The following is a 21,803-nucleotide window of genomic DNA, read 5'->3' as shown; positions in this document are numbered from 1 at the left end:
AGAGGGAAATCTGTCATGTATAGAAGAATTCATTTGGACAGCAGAATAATTCGAAAAAATATGCGTTGATCTAAGCAGAAGAGAAGCCTTCTGTCTTTTGAGGAGATGTTAAATTAGTATGTTGTCATAATTAATTGATGGGAAAATTCTTGGTAATAAAAGAGCCATTTAGTGGCAGAGTTTTAGATTTAAAAGTAAACTGGGTGCTGCTGATGCTGTAGAGAAGTTTTTGAATTGTCATTTGATATAAATAAATCATAATCTAATTATTTTTTAAAAAAAGCAAAAAACTACGTTTATGCAAGTTTTATCTCAATTGCATTTTTAACTAATGCTGACTTGAAGCTACATTTGCTTATCTATCCTACCTTAAAGACTCTAAAACTGCTTATACCGACCTTGATTGAAAAAGCTGGGATTGTTGTTTTGTTCAGGATCTGCCATGATGTGTTTTGTGTTTCTTCCACCTTTTCGGAAATTTGAATTTTTGACCCTAGATATCACTTTTCACAGATTTTTGTATCACTCATATTCAGTGTTACATCTGTTACCTAGCAAAATGCACTGTTGTGATGATATGATCGTTACCAATTTGACATACTTCTGAGATGCAATTCTGGAGCAGGGCGAAATGCTTCATCCCATATGTGTATTGTAACTTGTATCTTCTTTGTGCTAAAGACATTTCAGAGTTTATCAATGAAAGCTATTGAATTAATGATAAAGATGCCTTTCTTGAACCTGTAATGAAATAATATATTAGATGATTTCTTTACTGTGTTAAAATATTAAAGACCTGCAGTCAAATTAGACAGTTCCATTTTTTTTACATATTTTTTATCTAATGAAATCTATTATCAGGAAATATTCTCAGTATGACTATCCAGCTGCAGTATCAAATGTCTCGAGTGTATAACATTCTAAAAGTGGTATACGGTTATCACATTATACTGATAAAGGGAAATGAGGTCTTGTAAGATTAAATTCTTTCAAATCCTGGACATATCAAGTAGAGCAGTGCAATGTGTGTAAAGTACCTAAGATGACATTTGAAAAAATGAATCAGTATTGTGGTATTTTGATGCAGGTAAGAAACTCAAATATAGTACATATATATTCAAAAACTGGGTAGAAGTTAACAATTGTGTGTCCCTTGTTTTTTTTTTTTTTTTTTTTTTTTTTTTTTTTTTTTCGATTTCTTTTAAATGCTAAGATCGGTGCCAGGAAGGCACAATTTTAAGATGGTCGCTACACAAAACCAAAATAAGAAGTCGAAGAATTGCACAAACCTGGTGTCCATGTACATATTGCTCTATTTTCACTTAAAAGAATATTGGAGATTTGCACAAACTAGGCATTGTTTATTGCCTTAGCTTTGTCCATGTACACATTGATCTATTTTCATTTACAATAATCAGGAAACTAAAACAAAGTTAAAACTATCATGGTAAATTGAACAAAATTTGTTACTAATCGGAGGGCACTCAGTTCTACTCTAGAGCCAGAAACTTCTATGTTCTTTATGCAGTGTTCAAAGAAACTTGGGTTAGTCTTTTGATTATGGTAACTTGGCAATTTTTTGGTGAAAATTTGGCGACCAACCCTGCTACAGCAACCTCTTAGTTTTTGTTTGGACGCCATTTTATTTTCACAAAGTAAAGGCATGTTTTTTTTTTTTTTTTTTTTTTTTTTAACTCAACATTTTTTTCCAACAATCCGCTAGCCGAATTACGCTTATGCTAGAACTTTAATGGAACAAAAGTGCTTAATTATGATGAAGATTAGGTGCGAAATTGGGAGAAAGTGCAGAATCGCCCACTGCTTGCAGTGTTTTTAAGAATTGCACATGCACAGTATCATCCATGTACACGTTGACCTATTTTCACTTAAAAAAATATCCCAGAATTGCACAAAAATGGCATTGCACACACTCTTGACTTTATCCATGTTACAGTGCTAAAGTCCTAGCCACTAACCTTTATCGGCTAATCTTTGGAATATGGTAACAGTTTGGAGGCGGTAAAATTTACTACCTAGGACTTTGGGAATAATGTGGGAAGTACTCTTCCGATTACGCATTATTTTGTGTGAGGGAAATGAGAGATCATGAGATATGTCATGTGACATTAATGGACGAATTACAGTTCTTTAATCGGAAAAGGGGGGAATTTTGGAAAAATATCTGCAGTACTATAGTATTTTGTATTAAGCTTCATTGAAATTGTGTGAAAGAGTGTTGATTAATTTTTGGATTGCATGGCGCTATCTAAAGTGAATTCTAAATTTTTAATGCGTTTATCTGATAATCCAAAAGAATTGGTTGAATGGTGTATGAGTGTAATTTAAGTGCAGATAAGTATGAATGTCCAACATGTGGGAATGAAATGAGATTGTGTGAAAGGAAGGATATTACAGATAAGTTTGAATGGCGGTGCAAGAAATCTGGTGAAAATGGACATTTTGTGGTCCGCCATGCACTCAAGATTCTGTAGAAGATTAGGTAAGTTAGTATTTTTAATCATTTAAGGATATTATTTTTATGCATTGTTCTAAATGTAAGGACTAAATAAATTAATATGGTATTATTGGAAAATTGTTATTAGCAATGATTTAGTTTAAAGTAATTAGGATTGTAAGCTAATTTTTATTAATTTAATGTATGTGCTTATTTATATTTTAAGTAGTGTTTTTAATTTAATTATATTTTAATTTAATGATCGTGATTTTGTGAGTTATATGTTTGCAGTATTTTGGAATACGTTTGTAAGTAAATGTGCATGGAAAGAATTTTAATATTTGACCCTAAGTATTTGGAACCATTTTTAATGTTTGCGTTATAAATTGGCAGGTGAGATTTATAATAGATAATTTAGAGGGAAAAGTTTTTGGATATTTTATTTATTTTATACGTGCAAATGTTCATCCTTGGGAAGGGTATATGCTTTTTCGCGATCGGGTAATTTCATATATGTCCTTTTTACCAAATTTAAAGATTCACAAAATTTTCATGCATTTTCGTGAAATTTTTCTAATTTATGAGAAAAAAGCAGTGTACATGGATATAGTGACGAGTGTGCGAAATGCCATTTTTGTGCAATTCTGGGATGTTTTTAAGTAAAAATAAGTCAACGTGTACATGGTTTAATTATATTTTAATTAAATGATAATTATTTTGGGAATTATATGTTTGTAGCAATTTGGTATACGTTTCAGTGGAAGTAAACGTGCATGGAAATAATTTAAATATTAGACACTAAGTATTTGCAACCATTTTTAATGTTTGCGTTGTAAATTTGTTGGTGACGTTTATAATAATTTAGAGGTAAAAGTTTTTGGATATTTTATTTATTTTATACGTGGAAATGTTCATCCTTGGAAAGGTATATACTTTTTCGCAATCAGGTAATTTCATATATGTCCTTATTACCGAATTTAAAGAGTCACAAAATTTTTATGCATTTTCGTGAAATTTTTCTAATTTATGAGAAAAAAGCAGTGTACATGGATATAGTGAAGAGTGTGCGCAATGTCATTTTTGTGCAATTCTGGGATGTTTTTTTAAGTAAAAATAAGTCGACGTGTACATGGTTACTATGTATGTGCGATTCTGAAAAACGTGGCAAGGAGTTTGCGATTCTGCACTTTTTCCCAATTTTGCAGTTAATATTTGTATATTAAGCATATTTGTTCCATAAAATTTCTAGCATAAGTGTAATTCGGCTAGCAGATTGTTGGAAAAAGTGTTCAGTAAATAAAAAGAAAAGAAACATGTCTTTACTTCGTGAAGACAAAATGGCGCCGAAAAAAAAGTAGAAGGTTGCTGCAGCAGAGTTGGTTGCCAAGTTGTCGCCAAAAAAATCAGCAAGTTACCATAATCCAAAGATCAACCCCTTTATCACCTTACCGAGATGTCGCAAAACTACCTGTTACAATATTCCAAAGATTAGCCGAAACTTGATTTTTGATTTGCAAGAATGCACACTTTATAAGCATGAACATGTGTGTACAAGTAAAAAAAAAAAAAATCTTTTTCACTTGTAACTGTCTCATTGTTCTTGGCAAAAATCATCATTATAAGCATCTCAAGCATACAAAAGAAAGTGTCTTAAATGGTTCCCATAATAATGCAACTTTGGAAATAAATAGAAACTAGAAATATATATGGCACTTTGCCACCATTTTTATGGTTTTTAATTCAAGGAAAACCTTTTTCTGGAATCTAAGATGTGCTTGTAAAGCAGGAATCTCATAGAAATTTGCTGTGCTACTTTAAAATTTTATTTCATTGAACTTATTGAAGTAACTTTGCTGTTCTTCAACCTGTTTTTTAATAACCCGTATTTTTTTATAAAATTATAATCATAAATGCTTTTTTATAGTTTATTTAGTCTTAAGGGTAAAATGGTAAAAAATACTGAAATTATGAAGATATTAAATTAAAATTTGGAACTACTCTGATATGCGCCCTCAAGTCGCCAAACATTTTTGGCGATAAACTTCACGCTGCTGTATTACTATCTAAATTTTTTGTCTATATTTCGAACTTTAAGCCTAAAATGTCTCCATAAACGCGGTTTTCCCACATGCAAAAACTACGATTTGATTTGAACACACGATTTAAGCTAAAAATCCGAAACAAAAACAAAAAATTTAGATAGCAAAAACGTAAAGTTTCTAACCAAAAATATTTGACAAGAAGCCATGTACACAGCGACGTGTTTTAACTTAAAAAAAGTCTACGAATGGCACAATGTAGGCAATGAACGAATTTACAAGCTACGCACACCTCGTTTTAATAAATTAACATAACAATAAATTTCAAAGAATACCATGTACACAGCATCCTGTTTAAACTTAAAAAAAACATCTACGAATTGCAAAATTTAGGCAAGGAACGAATCTACGATCTACGCACACCTCGCTTTAGTAAAATAACATAATAACAATAAATTTCAAATAATACCATGTGCACAGTGTTTTGTTTAAAAAACAACAATAACGACAGAAATTCATACTAAATAACCAATGAACATAACATTCTACAAAATAAGAACAAGAATAAAATAAAATGCACTTACCATGAATTAATGCTTTTTCGAGCAGCAGAAATAGCAATTTCATACCGCCTTTAACATGCCGCCACGTAATTACTATCATATTTACGTGACAGCCAGACACACTCCAGAAAATTCATACTATGGTTCACAAATAAATAAAATCACAAATCCCTACTTCTATCATGCACAGCCATTAAAAATAATCTCCCAGACCCTCTTTCCACACCTCCAAATATCCACTACCTCTCAACAGGATGGCTACAATGTTATTTCCTTTTGCCGAACTTCAATTCAACAACTTCTACCATTTTATCTTTCCCTCCCATCTTCTCAGACACAGACGCGAATCAACGAGCTCCAGCTAAAGATTGTTCAACGTCAACAGGGTTGCCATAGAACACGCAATCGTGCCAAAAACCAGTGCAGAACACATATCGCCACATTTGGTGAAATTAGGGCGTATATCAGAGTTGTACCTAAAATTTTTTTCAATATAAATATATCAAATTTTATATTTTAAATATTTTTCCCCCTTGATGTTAATTAATATATGTGTTTAATGGAAGTATGAGAGGAATTTTGTAAATTCTTCAGTTTCTTTCTTTCTTTTTTTTTTTTTTTTTTTTTTTTTTTTAATATTTAGCACTTCAAGCATAGATAATTAATATTTAGTCAGTAACTTCTTAAATTTATGCATGTAAGTTTTTGTTGCACAGACATAAGACATTTTTCATGATATGCTCATGAATTGAATGTAAAAAAATACCTACACAGCATGCATTTAATTCAGCATTCTGTGCAACTTTGTATGCATAAAGTAAGATGCAACTCTTTAGATATAAATATTAGGTATTCATCAGGTACCGGGATCAGATTCAGAAATGTATGCATACATACATAAATTTCTAAATCCTGTCCCAGTAACAGAAAAGGGGAACCAAATATTAACTAAAATAGCATTAGTCTCATTTACGTCGTTAATGCTGAAACATTTTCCTTGCTTTTACTACCGTACACAGCTCATTTGTGATATTGCATTTTTCAAGGTCACCAATGGCTAATCAGCAGTGTTCTAAGCATACTTACAGCAGAAAGTACATGATATTGAGCATAAATGTGTCAATTGTTTCTTCTTAAACATGCTATTTGGCAACAGCAGTGTGGCATAAAGCATATGTAATTTATATTTATGCCAGAAAAGAAAAAAGAACATGATATTAAGCATAACATTAGCAGAAAATAATGATGTTAAACATGTGTAAGTCTCATTTAGCTCATTAAACATGCAACTTAGTGCATATGCACTAAAGCTAGGAGGGAAAGAATATTAAGTGTATGTAAATGAAATTTGCCTTGTTAAACATAATGTTTAATACAGTTCAGAGTCCGAAATCCGGACCTCAAAATTACCAACAACATTTACTTGTAGGCTTTACGCATGTGCATTTAATTTCCCCCTCCGCACATAATAAAACATCTGGAGAGTCGCAATTCTTATTTTCACTTCGACACTAAATAAAATACCTTGATATTAAAGAAGCAATCATTTTAGCGTAAATTTGTATGCTACACAGCAACTTGGCTTACATCTCGAACCTAAACATTCCACATGGATACATCATTGATCTGATGCCAACCAAAACATGACAACTTGAGTAATGACTCATGTAGCGATGCCTAAGCATTTTTTTGTGTTATTAATTGAATGATAAATGAGCCAGTTTCTCTTAGAAAGTCCTCCACAAAGGAACTCCCCCCCCATTAGGCAGATAGCCCTCGAGACTTTGCCATAATCACACACACACAATTGAATAATAAATGAGCATGGTAACCTTTTATGTTGACATTATGCGTGGCGATTATTACAGATTAAATTAAATGAGTTAAAAATTGTTGACGGTGAAAAATTTACCAAAAATTCTTTCCATATGCTAAAAATAGATTTGTTGATAATACTCATAGACACAAAGATTACATTTAGGAATATTTAAATTAAAAATAAAGGATTTGTTGTTCATGCAAATCCAAAACCAGCGGCAGGACTCGTATGGCCGCATCGAGTCACAGAATTTAGGACCCACAGAGACTGCATCAGGCGGTAAGATAGCTAGCGCCGGCCCTCAGTAAGGTAACGTATATATGGGAATATGGCCTGTATATGTAGGAATTTATTTATTCAGAACTTTGATAAGCCTTAAGTATGTGCAAAAAATAGACATAAGTATAATAAATAACTAAAGTAATACAATTCAGGCTTAATTGTCTCAGTGTGCAATAGAAGCAAGATAAAATTTAACAGAATGACTTGTTTGTTATCAAGCTCATGATTGCATATCTAAGTATATAATGTGAAGGATAGCTAACTTTGATCTTCATAGCTGCTAATTGTAAAGGTTTTCAGATATCGCAAACAAAGGTGAAATATTTCAATTAACAGATTTTGTAAAGAAATGTGGAAAAGCGGAAATAAATGAAGATGATAAGAAAGAAGTTTTTCTTTGTGATGACAATGCTTCTCAATCATGAATCAATTAATGAATGGCAAAATCTGTAGTATGGTTCTAAATCACCAAAATACCGAAAGTGAAGAAAAGCGACAGAGAAGTTACTGAAAAAGAGAAAATTTCAATTGACAAGTTAGTCGGAATTTTTGAAATAGCAGCTACAGGACTTCAACAATGTAACTAAACAGGAGATATGTCCGTCTGCCTATAGAGTTAAAGAGAATGTATTAGCACAAAAAATGAAGCAACTTACATTGAAAGAAATGTCTAATAAGGTAAACAAATAAATATTAAGCTTTTTTTGTAAATTTTGATACCCTTTACATCATAAATACTTCATTATTTTATAAATCACGATTTCGTATTTTTAATTGTATAATTTTTGCATGCTATCTCATCAGATTTAAATTAATCTAATATCCGGAAAAATTCCAAATCTGGAATTGCTGCAGTCCCGATGAGTCTGGATTTTGGACATTCTACTGTACATGTAAATTTATGTTAGAAAGAAAAGCAAAACAATATATAATTAAATATTAACATAAAAATAAATGCTATTTATGGAAATTGTTTTCAATTAATTCTGTATTTGTAAAACAGTTACAAATACTTGTATACATACAGCAATGCTTCATTTGCCTTTTATTAGATTTCTCTGGCCATTTTTCCGAAAACAAAACCGTTAAGAATAGTACATTTTCAGAGAACAATCATAGTTAAAATTTCCTACAGTGAGTCTTGCACATTATGTTTAATTTCATGTACAAGTATTCAAATGAGTGATCTGTTAGATTTTTAGAATATGGACCACTTTTTTACAGCTTCACTATGGAAAAAGATAATGTTGAAATCATGCAAAATAATAATAAATTAGTGAAGAATAAATTATGTGTAGGAAGTCAATGAGGATTGTGATATAATGTGCAAATTGTGCGTAGCAGTCAAAGAAAACAATGACAATACAAGAAAAATGGGGTAAAAGTTTACAATTGTGTACACCTTTTTTTTTTTTTTTTTTTGGTGATTTTTTTATGATGCCAATATCGGCAGCAGAAAAGCACAATTTCAAGATGGCCGCTACATGAAACCAAAATAACAAGTCAAAGAATTGTACAAACAGTATGTCCATGTACACATCAATCTATTTTCACTTTAAAAAAATCAGAGAATCACACAAACTAAGCATTGCGCACTTCCTTAACTTTCCATGTGCGCATCAATCTATTTTCACTTAAATAAAGTTAGGAAGCTAAAAGTTAAAACTATCATGGTGACCAGAATGGAGGTTTTATCGCCAAAATCAATCAAAATTTCTCGCCAATTGAAAGAGAACCAAATGTACACTAGAGCCAAGAAATGGATGTGTAATGGAGTTACTAGTTTTTTTCTCTTTCTTTTTTTTTTTACAAAGTAAGGCATACAGACAAGATTTATTTGAAGTATTTCATATGGCATTTTTCAAAAGTATTGTGAAAATTGTCTTCACTATTTGCTGTAAATGCAGTACAAAGTGTGATGTTGGGACTTGTGCGATTCCGCATTTGGAATTTTTTCGAATATTAGAACATCTTCCTAAATCTAGTAAGAGGGCAGTTGGGAATTATAAAATTAAAAGTGTGAAATAATGACTTATCAAATAATAAAGCATTTATGATCTAAATGGTATAAAAATTTACAAAAAACAAAGCTTTATATTTATTTGTTCATTTTATTAAGCATATTTTTCACTGTAAGTTGTTTTGTTTTTGTGTTGATAGAAAAAACTTATTTCGGGGCCCAACTTGATGAAAGTTGCGATTTTTTTTTTTTTTTTTTTGGTGCTATTTCTGTTTCTGTACAGTGCCCTCTCAAGTAAAATGTCATCCAAAACATAGCTAAAACAAAAAAGTATAATCTAATTAAACTGCATTTTAAATCAAAATAAAGCACGAATATACAGATTATCTAATCTGTGCAGTACGGAAAAGAAATATCGACTTACCTTTGTGTCTTTGGAAATTTGTCTTTGTGGATTGTTTTGTGCGAAATTCATTAACAGCATCCAAAAACGGTTTAAAATTATTTGAACTGGAATCTGTATACTGCCATCGGCACATAATTTCTCAAAAGTAAGAATAAAAATATCCTTTGCAGTGCCGGACTGTCAATGGCATTTCTTTTTAAAATGACTTTTTATTACTCTCTACATATGGTATGGTTCATCTTGGGGTGATCCTCAGTAAAACTCTCTCATGGCACCCACACATAACCCCTTAATTTCTTGAAACAGTGTACTTTCAATAGATAACAAGTTGCTTATTTATAAAACTGTATTGCGTCTTATACTATGCATATTAATGTAAATCATACAGGAAAAAGTTCCAGCAGGCACAAAATTGTGCCCTAAGACAGATCACCAACTTGGCCTGGTACGTTCGAAATCAAAAACTTCATGATGAATTAAGCAATTGAACAACTGAAATATATTTATGCTAACCTCTCAAGTGTGTATATGTTATATGCATCTGTAGACTCAGGTTAAAGCCAGCTTGTTCCGCTTTTCAGCTTTCCCAGATGGCATTTTTGGGTCTTGGAACTCTGCGCACACTTTATTTATTCTAGAATTACCAGTTATCTACTCTCCTTTTACTAAAAATCATAACATAATAATTTGAAAAAAAAAATATGTTAGTTACTCATGACAACATTCGAAACAACCTACATGTTCAACAAGGGGTACGGTCCTTGACCCAGGCACCCTGGTGCTACACCGCTTCCATGTGAGCGAGATATGATATGGTTCATTAGAGAAACATCTTCATATACGTACAGCAGAAAAAAACTGATTTGTAAGGCATGTAAGAGTTCGTTTAGATGGAAGGACATTTTAAATATGCATATACTTAATCGCACAGGAAAAAAAACCTCACGTGTGTGAGGTATGTAACAAGTCATTTGTTCCAACTAGTTATTTAAACAATCATATACTTATTCATAAATGCGAGAAACCTCATATATGTGAGATATGTAATCAGACATTTACTGAAAAGGGAACTTTAAAAAAGCCATTTGCTTAGTTACACAGGAGAAAAACCTCATGTGTGTGAGATATGTAATAAGTCATTTAAAAACCCATATGCGTATTCACACAGGAGAGAAACCTTATGCATGTGAGGAATGTAACAGGTCATTTACTGTAAAAGGTGATTTAAAAAGACATATACTTATTGACACAAGAAAGAAATGTTTTGTGTGTTAGTTATGTAACAAGTCACTTACTCAAAAAGGAAATTTAAAGAGACATATGCTTAATCACATAGGAGAGAGACCTCATGTGTGTGAGGTATGCAACAAGTCATTTACTTTAAAAGAAGGTATGTAACAAGTCATTTACTCTAAAAGAGAATTTAAACAGATATATGCTAATTCACACAGCAGAGACACCTCATGAGTGTGAGATATGAAATAAGTTACTTGCTGACAAATGTAGTTTAAACAAACATGCACTTATCCACACCTGAGAGAAACCTTATGTGTATGATATATGTAATATGTCATTTACTCAAAAACCCAGTTTAAACAAAAATGTACTTATCCACACAGGAGAGAAACCTCATGTGTGTAATATATGTAAGGAGTCCTTAACTCACAAACATCTTTTAAACAACCATATACTTATTCGCAAGGAGAGAAACTCCATGAGTTACATATGTAAGACATTGCTTAAATGTTATAAAAATTGAAACGTGGATGCCTACAAATAATAGAAGGCTAGTGTCTTTTGTTAAAAAGCTAGATTAATAAGAAAGTTTACTCATCTGTGCAGTAATGACTTGTCCATGCTATAAAGAAATGTCTTTCTATGAGGCGTATTTAACTTGTCTTTTCATATCAATTCTTAATAAATCATTTGCTTCTTTCCACAAGATTAAAACTTCATGTTTGAGAGATAATTCAGAAGTCATTTTATCATCATGTTAGTGCGAAATACAACAGACTTATTTTTCATGAAATTTGTTCCTCGAAATCATGCCATTAGTATATCCCACTACATGTGTTTTCTGTGCGATATGTATTAGTATTTCATATCACATATGCAGGCTGATTAATGTATTTCTGATTTAAAACAATTCTTATTCTTGGTATTTAATTAGTAATGAAAGATTTAAAACGGCGTGTTCGAACTGTGAAAAGGTAATGACTTCTTATAATGTTTTGAATGAAGAAATTGTATTCATGTCACATTCCTCCCATTCAGGTAATGTCAGGAAATGCTTGAAATGTTGAACATTTTCATTTGACTGGAAAGTTCATTTACATTTTTCACTGTAATCCACTTTTCACTGCATTTTTGTAAAAAGTATGGAATGTGAAATATCTTGTTTTGTGATAACTTTGGTATTCTAGGATTTAAGTAGTTCTATCTTCCTTGTGAACTTCTGGAACTGCTTTTTTAATGTTGAGAATGCTTAGAATTTAGATTTCAGTAAGCTTATGTGTTCAGTGTCATATATTTAAAATGTTAATTTTGGACTATGTGTTTGATGGTCCAATGCAGCCACTATGCAGCTTGTAGTGTCTTTGAACAAAGTCAGAATTTCTTGAGGTTTTTTTTTTTTTTTTCTTTTTGTGTGTTTCGTTTTTGTTGGATTTCAAAGTCGAACAGTTTTTTTGCCTTAAACTTAGTCTTAAACTATGGCCTTGTAGCATTTGCAAGCATTGGAAAATACTGATGTAAAATTTCTGCAAGAACACAAAATTTTGCTGAAAATTTTCTAAATGAAACAAGGAGGAAATTCTTTTCCTCCATAGTCGAGTGTTGCACGAACCCAGTTTTGAGCAATTCCACCATTTTTTTATGCAAAAACAGATAGCTTTGTCCTTGAGGAGGAGAAAATTGCAAAAGAATAACGGAAAGATTTGAAGAAGCATGTATTTAATTTTTTTTATTCATTGCTTATTTAATAATTCAAATTTGTATTTTAAGGAATGTTTTGTTTGGCTATATTGATAATGTTGTACCAATTTATAATAAATATTGACAGTTTGGGTATCTTTCTGGAATAAAGGTGTGAAAACCACCAACTTGCACCCAATAAGTAACTTTTCATGTATAAAAAATCAAAAAATTGTGCAAAGATTATTTCTTTATTATATTACTACCTTTTTTTGTTGCTCATGGGTCCATGCAAATGTTTCAGATACGCTTGTTCTAATATGTCTCTGTTTATTGTCTATTATTAAGTATTCAGTTTTGACATCTGATTCCTATGGAATTTGCTGACTTAATTTTACCACTTTCAAATTCTTCTTGATCTGAAATTCTGAAGAATGAGTTAATATTTCATAATCCTGTGCATGCTGTAGCTTTTAAGTTCATTCTATTAAACTTGGCTGTTCTTGTGTTAACAAAATATTTAATTATAGTTCTGAAATGATATATGAAAATGTTTCTCAGCTTCGATAATGATTGAATCAATTTGTGCAACAGTGCTATAGAAAAATCCCATGTGCATATATAACTAAAAAGCATTTGGAAATATCTTTGCAATGTAAGAAACAGTTATTTACTAAATATGTTTTTAAGGAACTTTTTTTTAAGTTATATTATTTTTGAAAAATTTTCGAGCAAGAAGAAGACATCATTTTTAATTTTCAAAGGCACACACTAGTTTTCGATATGCATTAACACTTATGTACCAAAGTAAACTCTCATATTTATCCTATAATTCCTGCTTTGGAAGCACTTCCGCAGAGGATCCGTTAAATGTAAACATCGCCAAAATTGGCGATAACAGTTCAAAGTTGGTAACCCGGCGAATTCGGTGGTCGTAGGTAGCAACCTGATTCTTCAAACGCTTAGACAACGAATCTGTTCTCGTATGTTCTGTGCGTGCTCCGTTTTGCCGCTGGCTTGTGGTGCATCACTACCGGATGAGCAGGTGAAATTGCGGCGGAGGGGGGGGGGGAGCTTATTGATAATTGGTAACACGCCTGTTTAGAGTAGCATGACTGTGTTCTTAATAATTAAAAGACTAAACACTCAGAGCCATAGGGTACCCGAGTCCTAAAACATGATTAACGTGGGCCGCAATAATATAAGGTTTTATATAATTAACTAAAGTTTTTATTTTTATTACTCTTATTTTTATCTAAAATAATAGGAATTACATCACTTTTCATGCTTAAAAATTTGACATATTTTTAATGTATCTTAGCAATTACCTTTCAGAAGATGCTAGGTGTTTATATATGATAGATGATTAGAATGAAATAAAGAAGTAATAATGAATAAAAAAAAGTATTATTGGTTCTCTGAGATGAGATTTAAAAAATTTTTTTTTTTTAAAGATTTTTTATTGGTCATCAAAGTTAGTAAACCACTGCTTTGAGTAATTAATCAAGGTTTGACTTTTGAAAGATAACAAAATGTATAATGTTCTTATAGTTTTATTTACAATGCTACTCTAAAGGATTTGAATATTACTGAAGATTCTTGGCAATGTCCAGTTTATTGTGAAAAAGGCAGTTTTTTCAAAATAAAATATTTTAAGTTATCAGCAAGTAAATTCAAAAAATAACTTTGAAAATTGCTTGCATAAAATGGATATTTGAAATGTATTATTCTGTAATGAATCCATTAATCTATTATATGTACAGTAGCACTTAACATATGAAACACAATTTTGGGAATATTGACAAGCAAAGCACTTAATGAAAAAGACACTTTTAAATGTACTAAAATATTAGTATCTGTATGAACAACAGAGAATATATGTAATGAATAATACCATGACCAAATACCTATATAAACAAAACAAAATTAAGTATTCTCATCCTTGACACTTGAAAAAGTAATCCTGCTGTGCAACATTTAGAGAATTTCTGATTGCATGATATTGCAAGCATTTTTTTAGATTTTTCCTACTAGTGCTTAAGACCATTGAATACTGGTAGTTTGATCTGTTTTCATATCATGGTTAAAGGGCTGGCTGCATGGTTGATTTTTCTAGTTTTCCTCATATGTAATGCAAATACAAGCCAGTTTCCCTTAGAATGTTCATAAAGGCATCCTTCTTCAGGTCAACAGCTGGTATGCTTTGCCATATTCGAATAATCTAAACTTTCCTTCAGATTATACATTGAAAGGTTATATCTGTAGTAAGCAGGACAATGCTCATTCAGCTTCTATCCGTGTGGAAGGGGTATATTTAAAACATGTCAGAACCATGGGATTCATAACAAAATCGACCATTAATCTTGAACATTTTATCAAGTGTGCCGTTTTTCTTACGTTATGGGTTTCGCTAACAAGATATTCATACTTTTGTTCAAGTTCACAAGCAGTTCAGCAATACAGTTGCTGGATACTGGTAGTTTGACCCTAGTTTGAATCTTCAGTACTCAGTATCTTGGGCCATCACACTGTCATGGCCCCTAAAGCTATTACTGCTTGGCATAATATAAGTAAAGCATTTACGACTCATTTATGATACAACATTCTGAGAAGTGTTTCATCTGCCTTTCTCATACACCTGAATGCATCATTCAGAAGAAAATGATGTTGCCGCGTTTAATTTCATCAGGCCTGATGAAAGGTCTAGAATGCTGCAAGTGCTGGTTTTTTCCCACATCTGTTTTTAAGGAGAAATAATTTCAGCGATATCCTGGAACTAGAATTATCCTAGTTTACATATGAATTTGTCAACAGCATATGCTATTTCCTAAAAATCAATGAAAATATTGCTTTTTTCATTCTCATTTTGGATATTCTAAAATGCAGTAATGTATACAGCATTGATTTACGTCCATTTTAAGGTAAATTTGCTGATCATTTCTTATAAGTTTCCAAACATCTTTTTAGAGATGGACTTTCTTCTTTCCAAAGTGAAATGTGTGTCAATACAATTTATTTCAAATGACTATGGCATGACATCTAGTCTTCACTTTGGCATTCATGTTTGTTTCATTATTTTACGGAGACATTGCTATTTATTTTTAGGTGTTTTTAATGTGTTATTGAAAATATTTGTAATATACGCATTTACAAAACTTTGCACTGACCAGACATATAAAGTTAGTCTTCAGTTAAAAGACTTGTTTAGGATTGTGTAAAGTTGAACAATTACTTTGTTTATATAAGTTGAATAGGAGACTGTTGTTTTATGATTTTTTTGTAATGTTGGATAGTTTCCACAGGCTTTGGGAATTTTCTTCATTTGATTATCTCTATGTAGTTGAATAGAAAAATATTTTGAAATTATCAAAATAAATAAGTTATCTATTTTGGAGATTAATTTTGATAACCAGCATTTTGTAACAGCATCGTGTTCTTAGCATATGCTAAATATCGTCAAAAGAAAAGAGTCAACCAACGTGTGCAGATCTGTAATACATTTTACTACTTTTTGTTATTCCCATGTATATGTAGTTATATAATGATTTGAACAACTGTAATTTTGGAACACTGAGAAACAACTTCTTCAAGTGATTGTTAGGCTGTAACTAAATTACTTCAAGTTGCAAATGTGGTCTCACGGCTTCATAGTTTATATTGCAAGGCATGCTGAAAATTTCTAGTTACATTTGAATTGCATTGAAATCTGTGTTTAAACTCAAAATCAGACTCAAAATGCAGGTTTCTTTTTCAGGCTATCTTCATAACTATTGCATTTTGACATTTAAATTGTTATGACAAAGAAATGTGAAAAATGCTAAGTTGAAAACCATGCTGTATCAATATAAATTAAATCCTGTGACTAATCACTTACTAGTCCTGTGAAAATTTGCAAATATGACTTTGATTTTTTGTGATTGCTTTCTAAATTAATTGATGCTATATATTTTAAAATTTCGCACTTTACAGAACAATGTTTCTCATTGAAGAATGGCACAATTTCATTAATCAGTTGCCAAACTTTCTCGAAAACACATCTTGCACTAAGCCATCTTACTTTTGTTTTGTGTAATACAGCACATGCAAGTATTCAGATTTTAAGGGCTTAAGTAAATCTCGTAATTCCCTGTGGGTACATCAACAAGATTGAATACTATTCCCAAGCCTCATGGTTACATCAAGCACAGGTTTAATGTTCAATGGAAATTTAAACAGACCACTTGAAAATAGTTAAAATTTCCACATTCAAAAAAAAAGATTACCTTTCTTCATTTCGTTACATTATCAGTAATTCTCGCTTTCTGGGGAATTTTCAGTGGGAGATCTAAATCTTGTTATACTTATCTCTGTTCATGATGTAACAAAGTCGATGAGCACAGTATACATGTCGATGAAGTGAGATAACAGATATCTATGTGAACTCATGTTATGCGCAAATCACGTGATATTCCTTTACGTTTTATTTATACAAATACAGTATACATTGTATAGCCAAAACAAAAATTAATATATATTTACAATATACATTATGTATTGCATAGTAAAATCCTAAATATATTTTGATAATTTGCTGAATAGAATAATATATATCTATATAGAAGCTTTAAACAGGTAGATGTTCACTGGCCATAGTTTGTCCATCCTTGAACTCAACTTTCGGTTGATAGAGTGAGTTTGTGACTACATTTTCAGTAACTTATTTGATAAAATTATGATTTGAAAATTCAAAATAGATTTAAAATCAGGAGATGAATTTAAAAGAAATACTGTGCCTAAATATATTATTAATAATAATTAATGAGCCCACCAGTGGCCGAGCTGCTGAACACTGGTAGTTCGATTCTGGGTTCAAGTCCCGGCGAACGGGCTGGCTGCATGCGCGTTTTCGTGATTTCCCCATGTGTAACATGGATACGAGCCAGTTTCCATTAAAAAGACCTCTACAGGGCATCCCTCCCTTTCCGTGGAGTGCCTAAGGGCGGAGCACGTAATAAGAAAAAAATAAAAATAATTAATAACAAAAAAATTAAGTAATCATATAATAAATATATGCAATATCACACTTACATGATAATTTATACAAAACTATTCCTACATGATTTTTCAATGAAATTTTTTTCTTATTCATTGATCACTCAGCATAGCTCTCCAATAACAATAACCAAAATCAGGTTAGGGTTTGAGGGTTAGTTAAGGAATACAGTCAAAAGTCGTTAATCCGGACTCATCGGGACTTCGGCGATTCCGGATTATCGATTTTTCCGGATTATAGATCATCAGTTTAAATTTCGTAAGATGGCATGCAGAAATTCTAAAATTAAAAATATGTAACCGTAATTTATGAAATAAAGAACAATTATGATCTAAAGGGTATCAAAATTTACAAAAAAAAAAAAAAAAAAAAAAGCTTAATATTTATTTACTTTATTAAACATTTCTTTCAATGTAAGTTGTTTAAGTTGCTTCGTTTTATGTGATAATACTTTCTCTTTAATTCTATAAACAGACAGAATTTCTTGTTCAGTTACAAAGCTCCGCTGTTCAAGACCCGTTAATTGCTGTGCCGAGAATACCGACTAACTTGTCAATCGAAATTTTTTCGTTTTCACTAACCTCTCTGTCACATTCTTCATGTCTTTATCCATTTTTTGCAGCAATTCCACTTTTTGTTTGTTGGACATCGAAACATACTTTCGTTTTGTAGATCCTTTGGAAGTTCCAGCATCGGAAATTCTATTTGACATAATCGAAAGTTCAAGTTTACTTTTATAAAATTGCTCTTACAGTCTGCAAAAAATAATAAGCGCGATCCAATTCGAAGATTAAGGAACAACGCAATAATTAACATTTACTGAAATAGATAATTAGATAATTTTAGCTTACACCGTCCGTTATACATTAAACACGCAGGCGAAAACGTATTCTGCACTTGCGCACACGCATATGCGCAGTAGTCAAGGTCTTACGCGCACGCGTAAAACGCCTGTGCGCGTGTGCCAACGCGGCGCATGCGCAGAAATTTTTTAGCTTTGAGGTCCGGATTATAGATCATTCCGGATTATGGGTGTCCGAATTAACGACTTTTGACTGTATTTTGAGTTTAAAATTGCTGGTGGCATGTATCCGTTTGGTTTGGTGTGTATTAATTATGTCAAAGCATGCAAAAAATATCTGCGTAAGAGAAGGTGTGCCTTTGAGGAGAACTTTATAAGGAATTTTTGGCTTTGCATTCCTGTAACATATTGAAGCACCGTGAAAACACCCATGCAATTAGCTGTCTTTTTTTAGATTAGGACCTAAATCAAACTACCAGAATTGTCACAGAACATCAGTTGGAAAGTAATGAATCATAGTATGCTTGTTAGAGTTACATGCAAAAAAGTTAAATTCTGCCCTTACTGTTTCTGAGGTTAGCATGATTGTTAATAAAAATAGTGGATATGTTAATTTTTATTTTATGACACATGCACACATAAGCACACACTTATTTATGCATGCATAAGTAAGTCAGAGCGGAATATAATTTATTCCTATACAAACTTTATTTTTTACCTAGTCAAACAGTTGCAATAGTTTATATTTCAATGAAAACATTGTTTATTTCATTTATGTGATGAGAATTTATTTTCACTCATACTTTGGAAAGCATTTTGAAATTCTGTAATGAAGGTACAAGTCGTAAAAGTGCCTTTTTGTTTTTCTTGTGTTTTGACAATTTCCCAACAAACTGCACTGTTAAAAACAGGAATATTTTCTAATTTTATATTCTTAAAGCATATTTAAAGAAAGATATGAATTTCACTAAGTTATTTTTCAACAAATTGATAACTTTGCCATGAAAGACTCATTATTTGCTGTGATCTGAAAATATTATCTGGTTCTGTTTTAAATGGAGAAGACACGTATGTATCACCAAAATAACTAATGAACAGTCAATTACGATCAACGCATTTCGCGGAAATTCGGTAACAGGCTGTTTTTCATTACAAACAGGAAATGGCATACTGCAAGCCAGAGGGAATATGGAGTTAGGGGATCTATGGGAACATAATATCCAGTCCTTTCATTGCTATTAACGATTTTCAGTTTACGGTTTATATTAGGGCCCTATCACTTCTATAGACGCGCACGCTTACCCGGGACAATTCCGAGAAACGAGATTCTAGTAGTACGGCTTTAAGCGGCAGGCTTCCGAGAAATGTTTCGTCTAGCTAGGAGGAACGTGTCCCGGCTACGAACAATATTTTAAAACTTTCCCGAAAATGTTCCGGCTGGAGACGTGTTCCTCGAACGTTCAACCAATCAGACGAAAGTTCTGCTTCTGAAGGATCACGGGTATAACTTCAAATATGGCGATGCCTCTCACTGTGAAGTGATGGGCGGTGGAAATAGAGGCCGATTTAATTATTGCTGTTTTGTTGTAATACAACTGCCTGAGTCATTTTTTAAATGTTTATATATTCATTAAATATATAATCGTGGAAATTGCAGAGTTGACAGTATTTTACGACGTTCTTGCAATTCGGATTTGTTTACAAATTGTTCGTGACCAAACGTTCGCCAAATTTGTCGTATTTCGTGCTGATCGTGTATTATCACTGTTATATAATAGAATTTTATTTCTTAAATTTAAGTTGAATAGTTTTTTAAAATCCGTTTGTATATGCGCGGCTTTTCTCCTAATTACTTATCTTTGAAATTGTTAATTGCATAATCAGTGACACATTTTAAACGGCATAAAAGATGTATAAAAAAAGAAAAGCATAGCTTATGTAATAATGAGAATACTCATTAAATTTGTATATTATTTTCATGATATTAACGAAATACTTTTTGGATTATAAATACATTAGAAACTATACTTTTATTGTAAATGCTACATATTGAAACATTGGAAATTTATGGATTTATTATTATGCATGATGAAAAACATTTGTATATACATTCATTAATATAAATCTTATTCATTACATTAATACTAATAAATATATATTAACAACTTCTAAACCATCGCATCTCTCTATCTGTATGTAAATATATGACTTATTAGATGTGTATATATATATATGTATGTATGAATACAAAAATGAACATTGCGAAGAAGTTTATTTGAAGTTGCTTTTAATTTAGATAATGATTATGTAATTGGCAGCAACTATAGTTATCATTTCTTTGCAAATTATTATGGGTATGTAATAATCAGTTGAAAAGTAATTGATGAGTATTTGAGTACTAAAGAGTGTACACATTTTGTTATTGGGTAAATTCATAATTATATCATACGTAATAAAAACATGACTAATAAATAATAAGAAATGTAACAGCTGTGCATTTATAACATTTGATTACTTAAAACAGTGCACATCTGATTATCACCTTCATGTCTTTACATAATGAATTGCACTTTCCAATTAAGTGCACGGCCCTACTAGTGGCCGAAGCGTCGTTGAACACTGGTAGTTCTGTCTCAGGTTAGAATGCCGCGAACGGGCTGGCTACATGACGTTTCCTTGGTTTGTCCCATTTGTAAGTGGTATACGAGCCGGTTTTAAAAAATCTTCTACAAAGGGATCCCTCCTGTTTTTATCCCTCGATGCTTTGCGGTAATCACATAAAACAAACTGAGTCCACCAACGGCCGAGCGGTAAAGTCGCTGAACACTGGTATTTCGGTCCGAGGTTCGAATCCCGCGAACGGGCTGGCTGCATGGGCGCTTTCGTGGTTTTCTCCATGTGTAACGTGTATACGAGCCAGTTTCCCTTAGAAAGTCCTCCACGAAGGCATCCCTTCCCTTAGGTAGATAGCCCTAGTGTGCTTTGCTGTAATCTCTAATAAACCAAACCATAAAACAAACTGATGATGTGAAGACCTAATTTCTAGAGTTGGTATAATTAATGTGTTTTAGGTATATAACCGAGTGTTCTATGGAACAGTAAACAACTCGCACATGTTTGATTGCTCATGTATTCATATGCTTTATTTGATCTTCATTTTGCTGAATAGTATCTGCTGGCTGTGAGGAGGTAAATATCAGCCATATAGATTTTTGTCATAGAAGGTCTTTTTTTTTTTTTTTTTTTTTTTTTTGTCTGTTTGTTTGAATGGACAGAACAGTAATTATGAGCCATAAAGTTAGTCAGAAAATGCTTTAACCAGGTCACAAATTTTCCAGTGAGCCATCAAATTTTCATTGAAATGCAGACAACAGAAAATACACATAAGCGATGTGTGATAAATAGACTTATCCAGCACATATTTTTAAACTATTCTTAGTGTATACAGAATTCGGCTATTACTGATGTAATTGATTGCTATAACCAGAAGTGTGTTTATCTGTTACATGAAGTGCCAGAGTGGAGATCAAAG

At 31.9% G+C, this 21,803-nt stretch overlaps 1 long non-coding RNA gene across 1 annotated transcript in view; it reads left to right on the top strand.

Moving 5' to 3' along the window:
• Nucleotides 1-996: 996 nt before the first annotated feature.
• The window catches only part of LOC146998788 (uncharacterized), a 166,208-nt gene continuing 145,401 nt past the window's right edge, over nucleotides 997-21,803 (top strand). Inside the window, exon 1 of the long non-coding RNA XR_015039348.1 lies at nucleotides 997-1,087. This is a non-coding gene — a long non-coding RNA (uncharacterized LOC146998788). The remainder of the gene's footprint in view (nucleotides 1,088-21,803) is intronic.

The sequence above is a fragment of the Stegodyphus dumicola genome, chromosome 2 (assembly GCF_044657685.1).
Source record: "Stegodyphus dumicola isolate Sdum_Otavi_A_Nest chromosome 2, ASM4465768v1".
Classification (NCBI taxonomy): Eukaryota; Metazoa; Arthropoda; class Arachnida; order Araneae; family Eresidae; genus Stegodyphus; species Stegodyphus dumicola.
This window is presented reverse-complemented; position numbering and strand designations above follow the sequence as displayed.